This window comes from Rousettus aegyptiacus, unplaced genomic scaffold (genome assembly GCF_014176215.1).
Source record: "Rousettus aegyptiacus isolate mRouAeg1 unplaced genomic scaffold, mRouAeg1.p scaffold_m13_p_10, whole genome shotgun sequence".
Taxonomy (NCBI): domain Eukaryota; kingdom Metazoa; phylum Chordata; class Mammalia; order Chiroptera; family Pteropodidae; genus Rousettus; species Rousettus aegyptiacus.
Window position 1 is genome coordinate 98,831,002 of NW_023416285.1, and position 13,538 is coordinate 98,844,539.

Below are 13,538 nucleotides of genomic sequence, written 5' to 3' on the forward strand. Positions count from 1 at the left end.
TTTCCTTCAACAGAAGTTCCTCACTCCGTTATTCTATTATTCAAGACCTATAAAATAAATATTAACTTTGATATTTATTTCTTTTTTCCCTGCTAGGTAGCAAAAATATTTCTAGTGTGTGTGTGTGCCTGCGTGTTCATGCTTTAATTGTTCATTTGGTTGAACTAATAATTGTGAGAGGCGAGTTACGCTCCCCATTGTGATAGTGGAATTGTCACTTCTCCATTTCTCCTGGTGATTCCTTTAGTTTTACTTCATGTGGCTTAAGGCCATTCATTAAGTGTATACGAGTTTAAAACCTTTATCTTCCTACCGATATGACACTCTGGATATTTTGGTATTTATCTGTATTTTATCGCTGCCTTATGTCTTAGAGTCTATTTTGTCTGACATCAGTATCAGGTTTTGGTTTTTGTTATTGTTGTTAATTTTGCCTCGTTAACCTCTTTCATCTTTCTGGGTTTTTATGGTTCAGGTTGCCCTCTTTAAACATGAGAAAGTAGAATTTTTTATTCAATCTAATATTTTTTTATTAACTGAATAATTTTACCCACTTATATTTATAGGATTACTGATACAGACTTTTTTGGTTTCGTCTTCTTTTTTTGGTTCCTTCTCTTCCTTTCTAGTGCATTTCATTGAGGTTGGTGTTTTGTTTTATCTATTTTTCTTTGCATTTGTATTAATTTAAAATGTCTTCACCTTGTTTCTGTTCTGTTTGTGGTTCACACTAAACTCTTGCACATATAATTAACTTTGCAACATATAGTATAAATATTGACTCTCTTGGGGGGAAAAAAGGTAGGAACATTTTACCTTTGATATGATCCTGCGAACTAGCCTACTATGTTTATTCCATAGGTTAGTTCTGTTCTTTTTTTAAAAGTCTACAAAACTGAGACATTGCTATTTTATAAACGAAGTTTAGACTAAAGTGTACGATTCCTCTGCTTGGCAGTTGTGTGTGCGTCTGGGCCTCCTTCCCTTCCTGGTTCCCTCCTTCCTTACGCTCCCCACCCCACCCACCCCCACCCCAGCCTCCTGCGGTGTAGGCCAGCTGCAGGAGCAGCTCAGCCTCTGCCCCCGAGCCCGGCCGAAGAGGTCTCCACCTCCTCTTCTTGAAAGATGTCTTTGCTGGGTACGCGAACCTGAGTTTAGTTTATTTCCTTGCAGCACTTGGAAGATGTTGTCCTCTGTCCTCTGATGTCCGCTCCTGTCGCCGAGAAGCAGGCAGGCAGACGGCTGCTCCTTCGCGGCAGGTGCGCCTCTCTGGCTGTGTGCGAGACCCGTGGGTCTCTACCCGGCAGAATCACTGCAGTGCCGCGATGTCTGTTTACCTGCCCTGGCTCCCTTGGTAGTGCTGACCCCCCCTTAAGTGCAGCGGTGTCCCTCTGTAGTTCGAATGACACTTGGGCACTTCGGTGACGTTTACGCTAAATCCTCTCGCCGAGTGCTCCCTGTCCCTGGCATCTCTGCGTTTCTGTCTCTGTTACGTCCTGAGGAATAGTTCAGATTCCTCTTGTGCTCTGTGACTTCTCCCTTCGTGTGAGCCTAGTCAAACTTGTAATTTGTTCACAGCTTTTTAAAATTAAACCATTAGAATTTTTATTATCATACATTTTATTTGTCCCTAATTTTCTCTTACTGCTTGCTCACTTTTGTTAGAACAATCTTTATTTCTTTAAATATTTCATATTTATTTCTTCTATATTCTGTATTCGATAATTACCATTTTTGACATCCTTTAAATCCATCACCTAATTGCAACTGCGTGACCCAAATTCAGTTCAATTGTTTGTTCATTGCCCCAGGAATGTTCCTTCCAAGGGGGTCAGAAGCCCGATCTCGACCACCACCAACATAAACATAGCTCAGATTTTTTTCCAACACAGAAGGTGTCAGCTGCAATATGTATTCTTTTGTCTTAAGGCATTCTTCCCCCAGCTCATCTGGTTTTGAGATCCATCGATGTTGCTACACGTGTCCATGTTTTCATCGCTAATTAGTATCCACTGTACGGCTATCTCACGGCTTGTTTATATATTCTTTTATTAATGGTCACCTGAGCGTTTCCCGGGTTTCGTTCATTACAAACAGAGCTTCTGTGAATATCCTCGTACAAGTCTTTTTGTGAACTTCCACTTCCGCTTCTCGGGTAAATACCCAGGAGTGGAATCACTGGGTCATACAGTCGCTGCATGCATGTTTTTTGAAAAGAAACCGCTATATATTGTTCCAAAATGGTTCTAACACTCCCCCCGCCCCCACCACGTGCACGTGAGAGTGCGGAGTTCTTCTCGTTCCCACCCACATCTGGTGTTTTCGGTCTTTTCCGCTGCAGCTGCGTAGTTGGCGTGCGGAAGGAGCAGCTCGTGTTCATGCGCCTGCTCCCCGTTCCCGTGTCTTCCTTAGTGAAGCGTGTCCCCGCATCTCTTGCCCGTTTTCATCGGGTCGCTCGTAATTTCGTTATTGAGTTACAGGAGATCATTTGAGATGCTGGATACCAGCCTTTTTTCAAAACTATGTTCTGTGAACATTTATTCCCAGCACGCGCCTTACTTTTCATTTTCTTCATGATATCTTTTGGAAGAGACTTTAAATTGTTGGTGAAAATTAATTCCTCCATTATCTATCGCTTTTAAGATTGTTTTAGGTGATCTGTCGAGGGACTACATACCCACCCCAAGTCAGAAAGATATTCATTTACGTTATTTCGTGAAGATTTCTAGTTTTGCCTTTTCTTTTTACATCCGTAATGCAGCCCTGATCAATTTCTGTATACAAAGTGAGGTCTATTTTGGGGTCCATGAAAATCACATTGTTCCAGCACCCTTTATCGGGAAGACTCTGTCTGTGTGGCTTTGGCACCTTAGATGAAAATCGGTTGTTTGTTCAAGTGCAGGTCCATCTCCATGTTCTCGATTCTGTTCTCCACCCGTTTGCCAGTATCAATGCCAGTTCTACAGAGTCCTGACCACAGTGTCCCACGGTGAGCCGTGACGCTAGGCAGCATAAATACCCCAAGTTCGTTGTTATTTTTCATGATCCCTTTAAATAGTCTTCATGCTTTGCTTTTCCATATAGATTTTACGATCAATCAGTTCATTTTTTGAAATGTCTTCTGGGATTTTGATTTGAAATGCGTAGCAACTATAGATCAGTTTGTGGAGATTTGGTGTCTTAATGTTCACTCTTCTAATTCATAAATAGGGTAAAGCTGCCATTTCTTTAGGTCTTCTTTAACTTATCTCGTTAGTGTTTTATAATTTACCATGTTACATTTTGCACGGCTTTTAAGTATATGGCCACTTCATTTTTTTAGAGAGCATTCTAAATGAAAATTTTATTTCATTTGTCAATTTTTGCTGCTCATATAAAAATAAAATTGGCTTTTTTATACTAAATTTCCATCCTAAAATCTTCTGAATTTTATTATTCATTTATCAGGTTTGTTGTAGATTATTTAGGATTTTTTATTTTCATTAGAAAAACACTCCCGCCAGCAGTGGACGAGGGTTCCTTTTCCCCCACAACCTCTACAGCACTTGTTACCACCTGTCCTGTTGATGATGGCCATTCAAACAGGTGTGAGCTGGTACATCACTGTGGTTTTGATGTGCATTTTTCTGATGGTTAGTGAAGTGAGCATCTTTTCATATGTCTGTTGGGCATTTTTACGAATATGAATTAGTACAATCACTATGGAAAGCAGTGTGGAGGTTCCTCAAAAACTAATAATAGAATTACCATATCCCCCAACGATCTCTCTTCTATGTATTTACCCAAAACACTTGAAAACATTTATCCACAAAGATATGCACCCCGATGTTCATAGCAGCATTATTCACAGTAGCCAGGACATGGAAGCAACCAAAGTATCCATCAGTAGATAATTGGACAAAGAAGCTGTGCTACATATATACAATGGAAGATTACTCAGCCATAAGAAAAGATGAAATACTGCCATTTGTGACAACACAGATGGATGGATCTTGAGATAATCATGCTAAGTGAAATAAGTCATACAGGAAAAAGTTGAGAACCGTATGATTTCACTCTTGGTGGGATGTAAAACTGAAAGTAACAAACAAACATGACAAACAAACAGAGACTCATGGATGTGGACAGCAGATTAGTGGTCACCAGGGGGAAGCAGGCGGGGGACGTACCTAGAGGTAAAGGGGGTCAAATGTTTGGTAAGGGAAGGAAATTCAACTTCAGGTGGCCAACGCACAGTGCAGTATACATGTGATGTGTTGTTGAATTTCACACTTGAAACTTACTTGATTTTATTAACCAGTGTCACCCCAATAATTTTAATATAAATAAATAAAAATAAAAAATAAAAAAACACTCCAAAAAGAGTTAACACTCTTGTTCAAGTGCATATACCATTTACGTATTTTCTGTTACTTATAGCGGTATTATCTAAGCCCTCTTGTACCATAATTAATAGAAGCAGAGAAGTGGATACAATATTTTACCATTAAATGTGAGGTTAGCTATAGATTTTTCAAAGATAACCTTTAGCATGTTAATTGAATGCCCTGAGAATTTTGCTGACTGAGTCTTATTTTTAACATTAAAGAGTGTTGAATTTTGTCAAATGATTTCCCTGCATCTATTCAAATTATATGGCTTTTCCTCACTCTTTTAAGTTGGTTTGGTAATAAATCATTAATGATAATTGCATCTATGCTCATGAGTGATTTCTGTTTTAAGGTCGATATTCATGAGAAATATACTTCTTGAATTTTTCCCTCTTTTTTTTTTTTTTTTTTTTTTGTCTAATTGGGAAGTATTCCCTCCTGCTCTAATTTTTGAAATATGTGATGTAAGATTTGTGTTGTTTCTTTCTCAGATATTTGAGAGAATTCACAGCGAAACCACATGGGCCTGGAGCTCTCCCTGTGGGAAGGTTTTTGATAATTAATTAAATTTCCTTAATTGACACAGGGCTATTAATATTTGCTGTTTCATCTTGATTCGGTTTTAGCTAATTTTGCTTTTTGACGAATGTGTTGCTTTTATCTAACTTGCCGTATCTGTTGTCATTAACTTGTTCGGAACATTCGTTTCTCCCCCCTTAACATTCATTAAAACTGTAGTAAAATTTTCTTTTATTTCTGGTATTGTTGATACCACATTTGCTTACACAGGAAACATGAACAAGAGTATTCTAGAGAGATCAAAGATTTAAAAAAAAATGAATGCAGGGATGCCAGGTACATGCAAATTCCACCGAAGCAGGTGTCACACATTAGTATGTGACAAACACTGGCAACGATGCAGAGAAACTCAGACGGTAAAGCATTTAACAAGACAAAAGAAGGGAGCATACTCCAGGATGCGGAGGGATGCAGTTAACCACGAGGGGGAACTTACTCCAGGCTGCTGAGGAGAAGTCAGGGAAATCACCAAAGACATGTCTGGTGCAAGATTGCTCTATCCGACAGCCCGCAACCTCCCATCACCATGGAAACCGCAGAGCTTCTCCCGTGAATTACCGTTTGAGATTTTTTTTTTTTTACTTGGCTGGTTGTGTATAATTAACTTTTGCGATATGGTATTTTTCTGATGCGTCAGAGGAGGCTGCTGTGACCCCTGCGGCGGCACCAGCAGGCCCCTCTGCAGGGCCCGGTGGCCGGGTCACCAGGAGACGGTGTCTGCTCGCACCCTGCTGCGGGCTGGCATTAGCTACGTGACCGAGAGACACCTGCTCTTCATTGGCCTAAGGAGCCTCAGCCACACGGTGGCGGGAAGGTGGGGTCTGGGGGTGGAGACCGAAGTTCTTCCCAGCAGAAGGGTCCCGCGTTCCCATGAGTGTTGCTCTTAAGGACGGCCAAGGCGGGCTGTCGTCACGTCTGTGCGAGGGGTTCCACTTCACAGACCTAAACATTCGTCTCAGTCGGGTTAACTCAACATTCTAACTGGGGAAGGTTGAAGGGGGGTTTGAAAAAACGGAGCTCGCTAGCGTAGGACCACGGACAAACCAAAGTCAGCGGTGACTAGCCTGTTACTGAGTGTAGCGCTAACAAGAGCAGCAGTGACAGCGACGAGAATCATAAAAACCGCCACCGCTTAGCAAGACCCGTGCGAGCCCGGCACTGAGCTAGGCACATCCCGGTGTCTGATGCAAATAACCCTCGAAAGGTAACTATTCCAACCTATTCTCGCAAGGAAAGTGACGTCCAAACATGAGTCCGAGCCTGTAAGCGGCAGAGCCGGGTCTAGCGCGCGGCTCCGCCCTTCGCCCTGCCCCTTCCGGGGCGTCTCTGTCCCGTTACTTCCCGCCGGGTCTTTTTCGCTCTGTTTCCCACGAAGCAGTCATGCTCCGGTTCCACTGATATCTCCTAGAATTATTACCCTGCGATTTTCAGATTACCACTGCTAAATGCAGATGTTACACTCCTGACCAATAAATTAAGAATGACCCAGAAAGCTTACATTTCCAACCTGTTCACAGTCATCACTCATGCCAAAAAAAATAAATAATGAAAGGGGGAAAAAAATCCAAATAAGCTTATCTTCCTCCAGAAGAGTTTTACAGAATGTCACGTTGTGTCTGGGCAATATGACGCTACAGCAAACCGTGAAAACTGTCGAAAACGCTGTGAGTAAAATACCCCCCTGCATATCCGTGCACGTGCCCCGGTGTACACTCCCGTGCGTGTGCATTCGTTCGCGGGTCTGTTTTGCTTAGTTTCTGCCTTCTTTTTCTTCCGTCATCTAACGGTCTCGGGAAATTTTCATTGCCGTATTTCAGATCGTTTGTAATTTCATCTGGCGAATAAGGTCCTCAGAGGCAACCCCGCGAGCAGTGGGTTCTGTGGGTTGCAGCGGCCCGCGCACCCACACGCACCGCTCGGAAGAAAGCGGGAAGCTGCGGCTTCACCGTGGAAGATGACCTATGGCTTGGTTTTCTTTTCTACTATACTTTTCACATTTAAAATTTTGGCTGAACATCAGCTGGGGTCACCCTGTCCTCTGAGACGTCAGGGAGATGGGAGCCCACCTTCCACCCGAGGCGACCGGAAGCGTGGCCTCTGACCCCTGCGCCCTGAGCCCCCTGGAACCCGTGCCTGCCCCGCCGCCTCGCCGCGCTCACATCCGACCTCCCTCTTCTTGACGATGCTGTTGCGACATCAGTCCCTTTCACGTGGTTCTCTACCAACGCCGAGCCCACGGGGCGTCGCAAACTTCATGACGTCGGGGAAGGGGGGATGGAGACAGCATCGCATAGCAAACAATCGAGAGTCCACAGAAGATGATGGGAATTTCTGGCTAGCGGACTCCCTCCGCCGGCCGCAGGCGTCGGCGCGTCCCTCACAGCCTCCGGGGACCCCTCCGTCCCCCAGAGCTCCGGAAGCTGCCCGAGTCACCAGTGTCTATTAGTTTGCCGTGAGATGCTGCTTAGCAATTTTTAAATGAACTTCGTTGTGGTTTTCTCACTCTCTGTCTTTATAAGCTCTCATCCAAAGTGCTGTTAGCAGTATATTGCTAAAAAGATGTTTAAAAGTCTTTTAAAAGGGTGGCTTAGGCCAAGGGCGCGTTAGGTACTGTGTTCCAGGCACTATCTAGGCATAAGCGAACGAGTATTTACGGGGCCACCCACAGGAGAGCAAGCAAAGGCTACTCCTCCGGAGGCTGTGGTGGCGACTGGTCCACCCCACGCAGACCCTGCAAGCCAGGCGGAGCGGGAGAGCTGTGCCGGGGACGGGAGCGGCCCCGGGTGCCCCGCTGGAGGCAGCGGGCTGGCGAGGCACCCCGTGGGACTGGAGGGGAGCACGCCGCACTCTCTCCGGTTTGGTCCCAAGTGAGAAGCAGGCACAGAAGTCGGGGGACTTGCCCGTCCTGTTGAGCCCTGGGGCCGTGGCCGAGGAGGTTGTGTTGGCTGGTGGCTGTGGCCTGTGGGTCAGCGTTCTCCTGGCCACGTGGTCTGGTCATCGTGCGGCTGTATGTTCAGCCTCTCGCCGGCGTCATGTCCATTTTATAGATGAGGAAGCTGAGGCGGGTGAGACCCGGGAACCACTGAGGCCACCTAGTCAGGAAGGGCGGAGTCGAGGCCCGAACACCAACCGCCTCGGCCAGAGCTTGTCCTGCACCTGGTCCCCCAAGCGTGGTCTAAGTCTCCGAGCGCGGGGGCCCTCCCCAGCCGCCCGTGAGATAGGAGACAGAGAGTCATCACGTGACACTTTCAGGACTGCCCTTGGAGCCTTCGGGGACCTCGCAACCAGCTCCCACCTTCTCCTCCACCTCCGAAAGCCAGCTGTGGGGTTTCCTACTCACCGAAAATTTAAAACCAGGAATCGTGCACCTCATGCCCAGACCCAACGCCGCTCATCACGGCTGCCACCCAGGAGACATTCAGTTTATCGCCGCCATCAAACGGCTAAATACCAGGTCTCTCCGTCACCTGTCCGCGGGCTCTGCCAATCTGCTTCCTGCCGTCCTATCTCTGTTATTATGACTTCCATTTGTTTTACAAAGAGCCGTGGGTTTCTCTGTCCCTGTCTCTCCCTGATAAGCATTCTGCTAAATGAAACACAATGAGGCTGTTGGTGCAAATTACTGAGTGGATCGTGCTGCCTGACACGGGGTCAGTGGTGGTGCCGGCAGCGGGAGGCAGTCACAGCCAAACAAAGGATCGTTCCGGCGAGGGAGCCCGCGAGTTATTAGCTGGTCACAGAGGGTAAAATTATAAATATGCTAATATGTCTCGCTATCATATTACGACTTTGTTGTTAATAAAATATTGAAAAATTATAATTACATCTAAATATGGTAGACAGTGCTGTGGAAATCCTTATCTGATATTTGACCGTACTTTAAACTTTTATCCTGACAGCCATAATTTACAGAAAAGGAAAAAACTACACAAGGATGACTGTTGTCGCTGTCATTTTCAGAGTACAACAAGTCTCCTTTTTTACTCGGGATCTTTTTAGAAAAAAACTTTTTGAGTTCAGCTTATGAGGAAAATATTCTGGGGTTAGCACGAGTTTTTCTGTTTATTTTCTTTCACTTGATTCCGACCGTAACACGTCCATCCGCGTTATGAAGGGGGGAGCCCCTTTCTATGCATTGACGCACGGGCAGCCACGATATTACTCACAAACCAACTCGGATTAGTTAAATATGGGTGTTACTCTTCAAATAAAGTCGGGCTTTTTGCTGAGTGTCTACAGGTCACAGATGCAACTTTTACGCATCCCCGTGCTAATTTTTGAAGAGGCAGAGAATCAAACTCCCTGGGGCACGTGCCACATCGTCATCCTTCAGCTCATCACCAGGAAGAGGAGGGCGTCGCGTGCACGTGGCCGGCCACGGCGGCGGCCACACACCCGGCTGCACCGACCCCTCCGGCAGGACTCACTTCCCCTCGGGCTGTCGGGAGTCCTTGCTACATAAAGGACCAGTGCGAGGGGATGGGACCTCCCCATATCCTTCCACAACAGCGAGAGGAGATCCTCAGGCCGGAAACTACAGACCACAGCCCGTCATCAGCACTGAGCAGTCAGGACCAAATGCCCACACAGCTGCCGGGCTCGCTTCCCCGCCCTGGGCGCCGACCCTGACCTCGAGCCCCAGCGAACGCAGGGGAGCTCTCCCGCGGCCCTCCCAGAGCCAGCGTCGGAGGGGCAGGGGAGGCCCCCTGCTCCGCACACCTTGCCTCTGACCACGGAGAAGTCCGCTCTGACCTCGCAGACAGACGCTCGGCAATGGCAGGGTCGACCACAATGGCAATACCCCGCCCCGCCCCCAGGGCAAGAAACCCCTTCCTGGGGAGCTGGGACCCCAGTCGAGGAGCCTCACGCTGCCCCAGGCGCGTCCCTGCGTGCGCGTGGACACCCGTCTCGGCCCCCTGCCGGGCCTCCCCCGGGGCGCGCCCCAGCCTCTGTTTCCACGAGGCGAACCAGGAGCCAGACGAAGCTCCTCGGCCCTCCCAGGGGATCGAGCGCGAGAGGACCCCCGGGAGCCGTTGCTGATCGATGGCCGCTCCCTGCACAGATGGTAAGTGGTCCGCGCCGCTCCGCCGAGGGCCCCGGGCGCCGCTGGGGGTTTGTGGTCCGCGTGCTCGCCTTCCGGACCCGCACCGCGCCGCTTTGTCCTTAAGCGTCCTGTCACCTAAAACCCCCACTTCGGCACGCGGGTGTTTGCGCCCAAGGGGGTTCCCCAAACCTGGACTTCAGTAGTTGATTTTTTGCTGTTTTCTCCAAATGTGAGCCTTGAGAAAATGTCCTGTTACTTTCCCCTCTTTTGGCCGTGGTCCAGCATCGCAGCCTGCCAGGATCTCTGGGGTCGGGGCAGAGAGCGGGCGAGATTACAGTGCGGACAGCAAGGTGAGGGCCGTAAAGAAATCCGTGTGAAGTAATTGCGAAATGAAGAGGTTCCGAAATGAACGCAGAGTCAGCGCTATTCTCAGGGACGAGGTCAAGAGTAAAAAGCCACATAAAACTGAACAACTGCCGGAGCGAGGGGGGGAGACGCGCCCCGGCTTTGTCCGTTGTAAGATGGGTGACGCGTCCGTCGAAACACGCATCGTGAAAGGCAGAATAGCGCTCGCCAGACACAGTCGCTGCACAGAGCGGACTCGGCCTCGGCAAAGCCGTTCGTCTCCTTCGTGTCTCAATATGGATTTTTCAGCCGCTTTCTCTATGCCAGTCAAGTAGAAGGGAACATAAAAATAAACTGATCCTAACTGTGTTCTCTGTCCCATATTAGACACTAAAACTGAGTTATGTTTCCGTACAGTCCCCGCTGGCCGATAATCACTTTCGAGCCTTTTATTTATGAGATGCATCTAGGAAAGGAGTGCGAAATACATAAAATTCTTAAGCAGCAGTAAATAGACTAAAAATTATTAGATTTGCATCATTATTATTACCATAAATTTTTATGTTTCTATTTTAAATTTTCGCAGAAGTCTAAGGGGGCTTTCCGTTTTATGACTGTTCCTGCCCAATAAAGTAACGGCAAGGAAAAAAAAAATCATTCCGAGACGTGAACACGGTCCTCCTTCCTCCGGGCACGAGCTGAATGAGCACGGAGCATCACGACCCTAAATCCACGAGCACGAGGCCGATGCTGGGAGCTGTGGTCTGAGAAGGGCTTTGGGGTTCACCGTCCTCCCCGGCCATTTGCTTTACTCATGGGTTTGTTCATTCGATTTTTTTTTTGTTGTTTAAGTACGGCTTTAACCCATGGTTCCAAACTGACTCCCCAGAGAAGAAAGTTAGGGAGCAGGTGAGCTCTAGTGCCCTCTGGCCGCTTTCTTGGTCCGTGGGAGCGGCAGGGCCGGCCGCGAAGCGCGGAGCCGGGCACTCGCAGCAGGCGCTGACGGCTCAGCGCGCGGCGGAGTCTCATCTCCGCTGCGAGTCAGACGCCGGCGTGTGCAGCGCCGCCGCATCCTGATCCGCGGGCAGGACGCGTGTTTGCTGAGCGTCTCTCAGCAGCGCTGCCGCCGCATCCTGATCCGCGGGCAGGACGCGTGTTTGCTGAGCGTCTCTCAGCAGCGAGTTCTGCAGGGTTTGTGTCCCCGTGAGCAGACAAGCAGCAGGGCCCGCTCTCCAACACACACACTGCGGGGACCAGTATCGTCTTGACAGCAGTACACGTGGATAAAAGCGGCATCTTTTAGCAGCACCCGCGCCACTCCTGGCTTCCTTCTTGTTAACCATTAAACAGAAGCGTCTTAACACGCAGCAACCTGGGACAGGCCCTTCTATTTGGGATGGCGGGGACCGGCTCCAGCACAGCGTGCGCAGGAGAAAGCCGTTATTGACAGGGGACGAGGACTTCATCCGGAGGAAACATCGTGTGTGTCCTCGCGTGCGCCTCTCAGAGCAGGTTTGCGTTTGGCACATGACCCATCTGGAGCGACCTCCTGCGCCTTCCCTGGGCTGGTCAGCTCAGGATGCCGGCACTTTTGCCTGGGGCAGCCAGCACTTCGTTTTCCTGATTCGGTCAGAATACATTTGTTACTTAAAGAACTTTGGTTTGGAGGGTGTTTTAACTGCAGCAAAGGTCCGTCACTGAATTTCTATTGTCATCCATGGGCGTCCCTACCAGAACTGTGAGCCGTGTTTGTGGGATTACCTTCCTAAAGAGTACAGAGTCACCCCTGGGCCCTGGGTGGGGAGGGCGGGGGGCAGGCATGCTTGGGAGAGCAGGAGACACCAAAAAGCTCACAAATGCGACAGCAGAGTTCGGAAAACCAGAGACCCTATTGGGATCCTAGCCCAGCTCTAACCCTGAGCTTAAGTTAACATCGCTCAGGGGCACAGGGTCCTATTTATGGAACAAAGGCCTGGAGCACATGCCCTTGCATGTGCCTGCCAGCCCTGACCTTGAATGGGCTTAACCTGAGAAGTGGCCTCCCTATCAGATTCAGCACAGCATGGGTTTGTGCCACGATGGTGCAGGCAGGAGACAGACGCCGTCTGGTGCCACTCCTCGCCTAGGATGTAAGGCAGGCAAGCCGTAACAATATGGCTTGGTGTCCGCCACTGGCCTGCCCTGCAGACCCAGCCGTGCCCAGCCACACGGAACATGGTCACTGGGCCCGCTCCTGCAGGTGCACTGGGAGGACCGGCCACGACCTCCAGCACGATGCCGAGTCTGGTTCTCATGCTGAACAAACAACCTGGCTTGTTCGCAGTGTCACGTGGAATGCAGTCTGTTCATCAACATTCAGGAATGATGGGGTAACGCGCGCCTGGTGGTTTGCCCAGGGAAGCTGCCCAAGTGACAGGTCTCACTATTGTAATCATCAGGTGACCTCAGTAGGCCTCACGCTCCTAGACTCTGCAGGGACAGAAGGACCAGCTGATGCTAACTGTCCCCTTCTGCAAAACACACTGTGAAGAGTCATCGAATGCGTGGAAGGGACAGGCGAGGGCCGCTCGTTTTAGTGTGATGTTGGGACGAGGGGAGGAAGGCGAGTCGTAGTCGGGCCCTCTGGCATGGAGCTACTGGCCGATTGAGAAATACTATTTGTTCCAGGCACTCATCAGATAGAAGCCACTCGATGATCAGCCATTAAAGTCTGTGGAAGGTCAGCCATGTGCCAGAAGTAAACAGGCCAGGGACTGCCCATGAGGGCATCTGGGGAAAGTAAGGCATATCAACAAATAACTATGCCACGACACTGAGCCACGTTAAAAACTCAGGCCCACAGTTTCCCCCAATGAGAATTCACATTACCTCCAGGCCACGAGTTAGACTTCAGTCCCACCGGGCCAAGGTGGCAGTCTGTGACAGCGTGAGACGGCACAGAACGTATTTATCGGCATTTCGAATTGCAGCATTTCCAACGAGAAAGGCGTCTAATTCAGAGCCACGACAACAGTGTGGAGCTGTCACGTATGTCTTGCTGAACGGTAATCGCTCAGAGATCCGGGGTTCCGACGCGCCGCAGGTGCCCGGGGCGGGCGTGCCTGTGCACAGCGGAGTTAGAGAAATGACAGTCGCCACGTGAAGGCTCACGTGCCACACCTCCACCTCAGAACGAGAAAGGATCCAGGATCGCTCGGCGT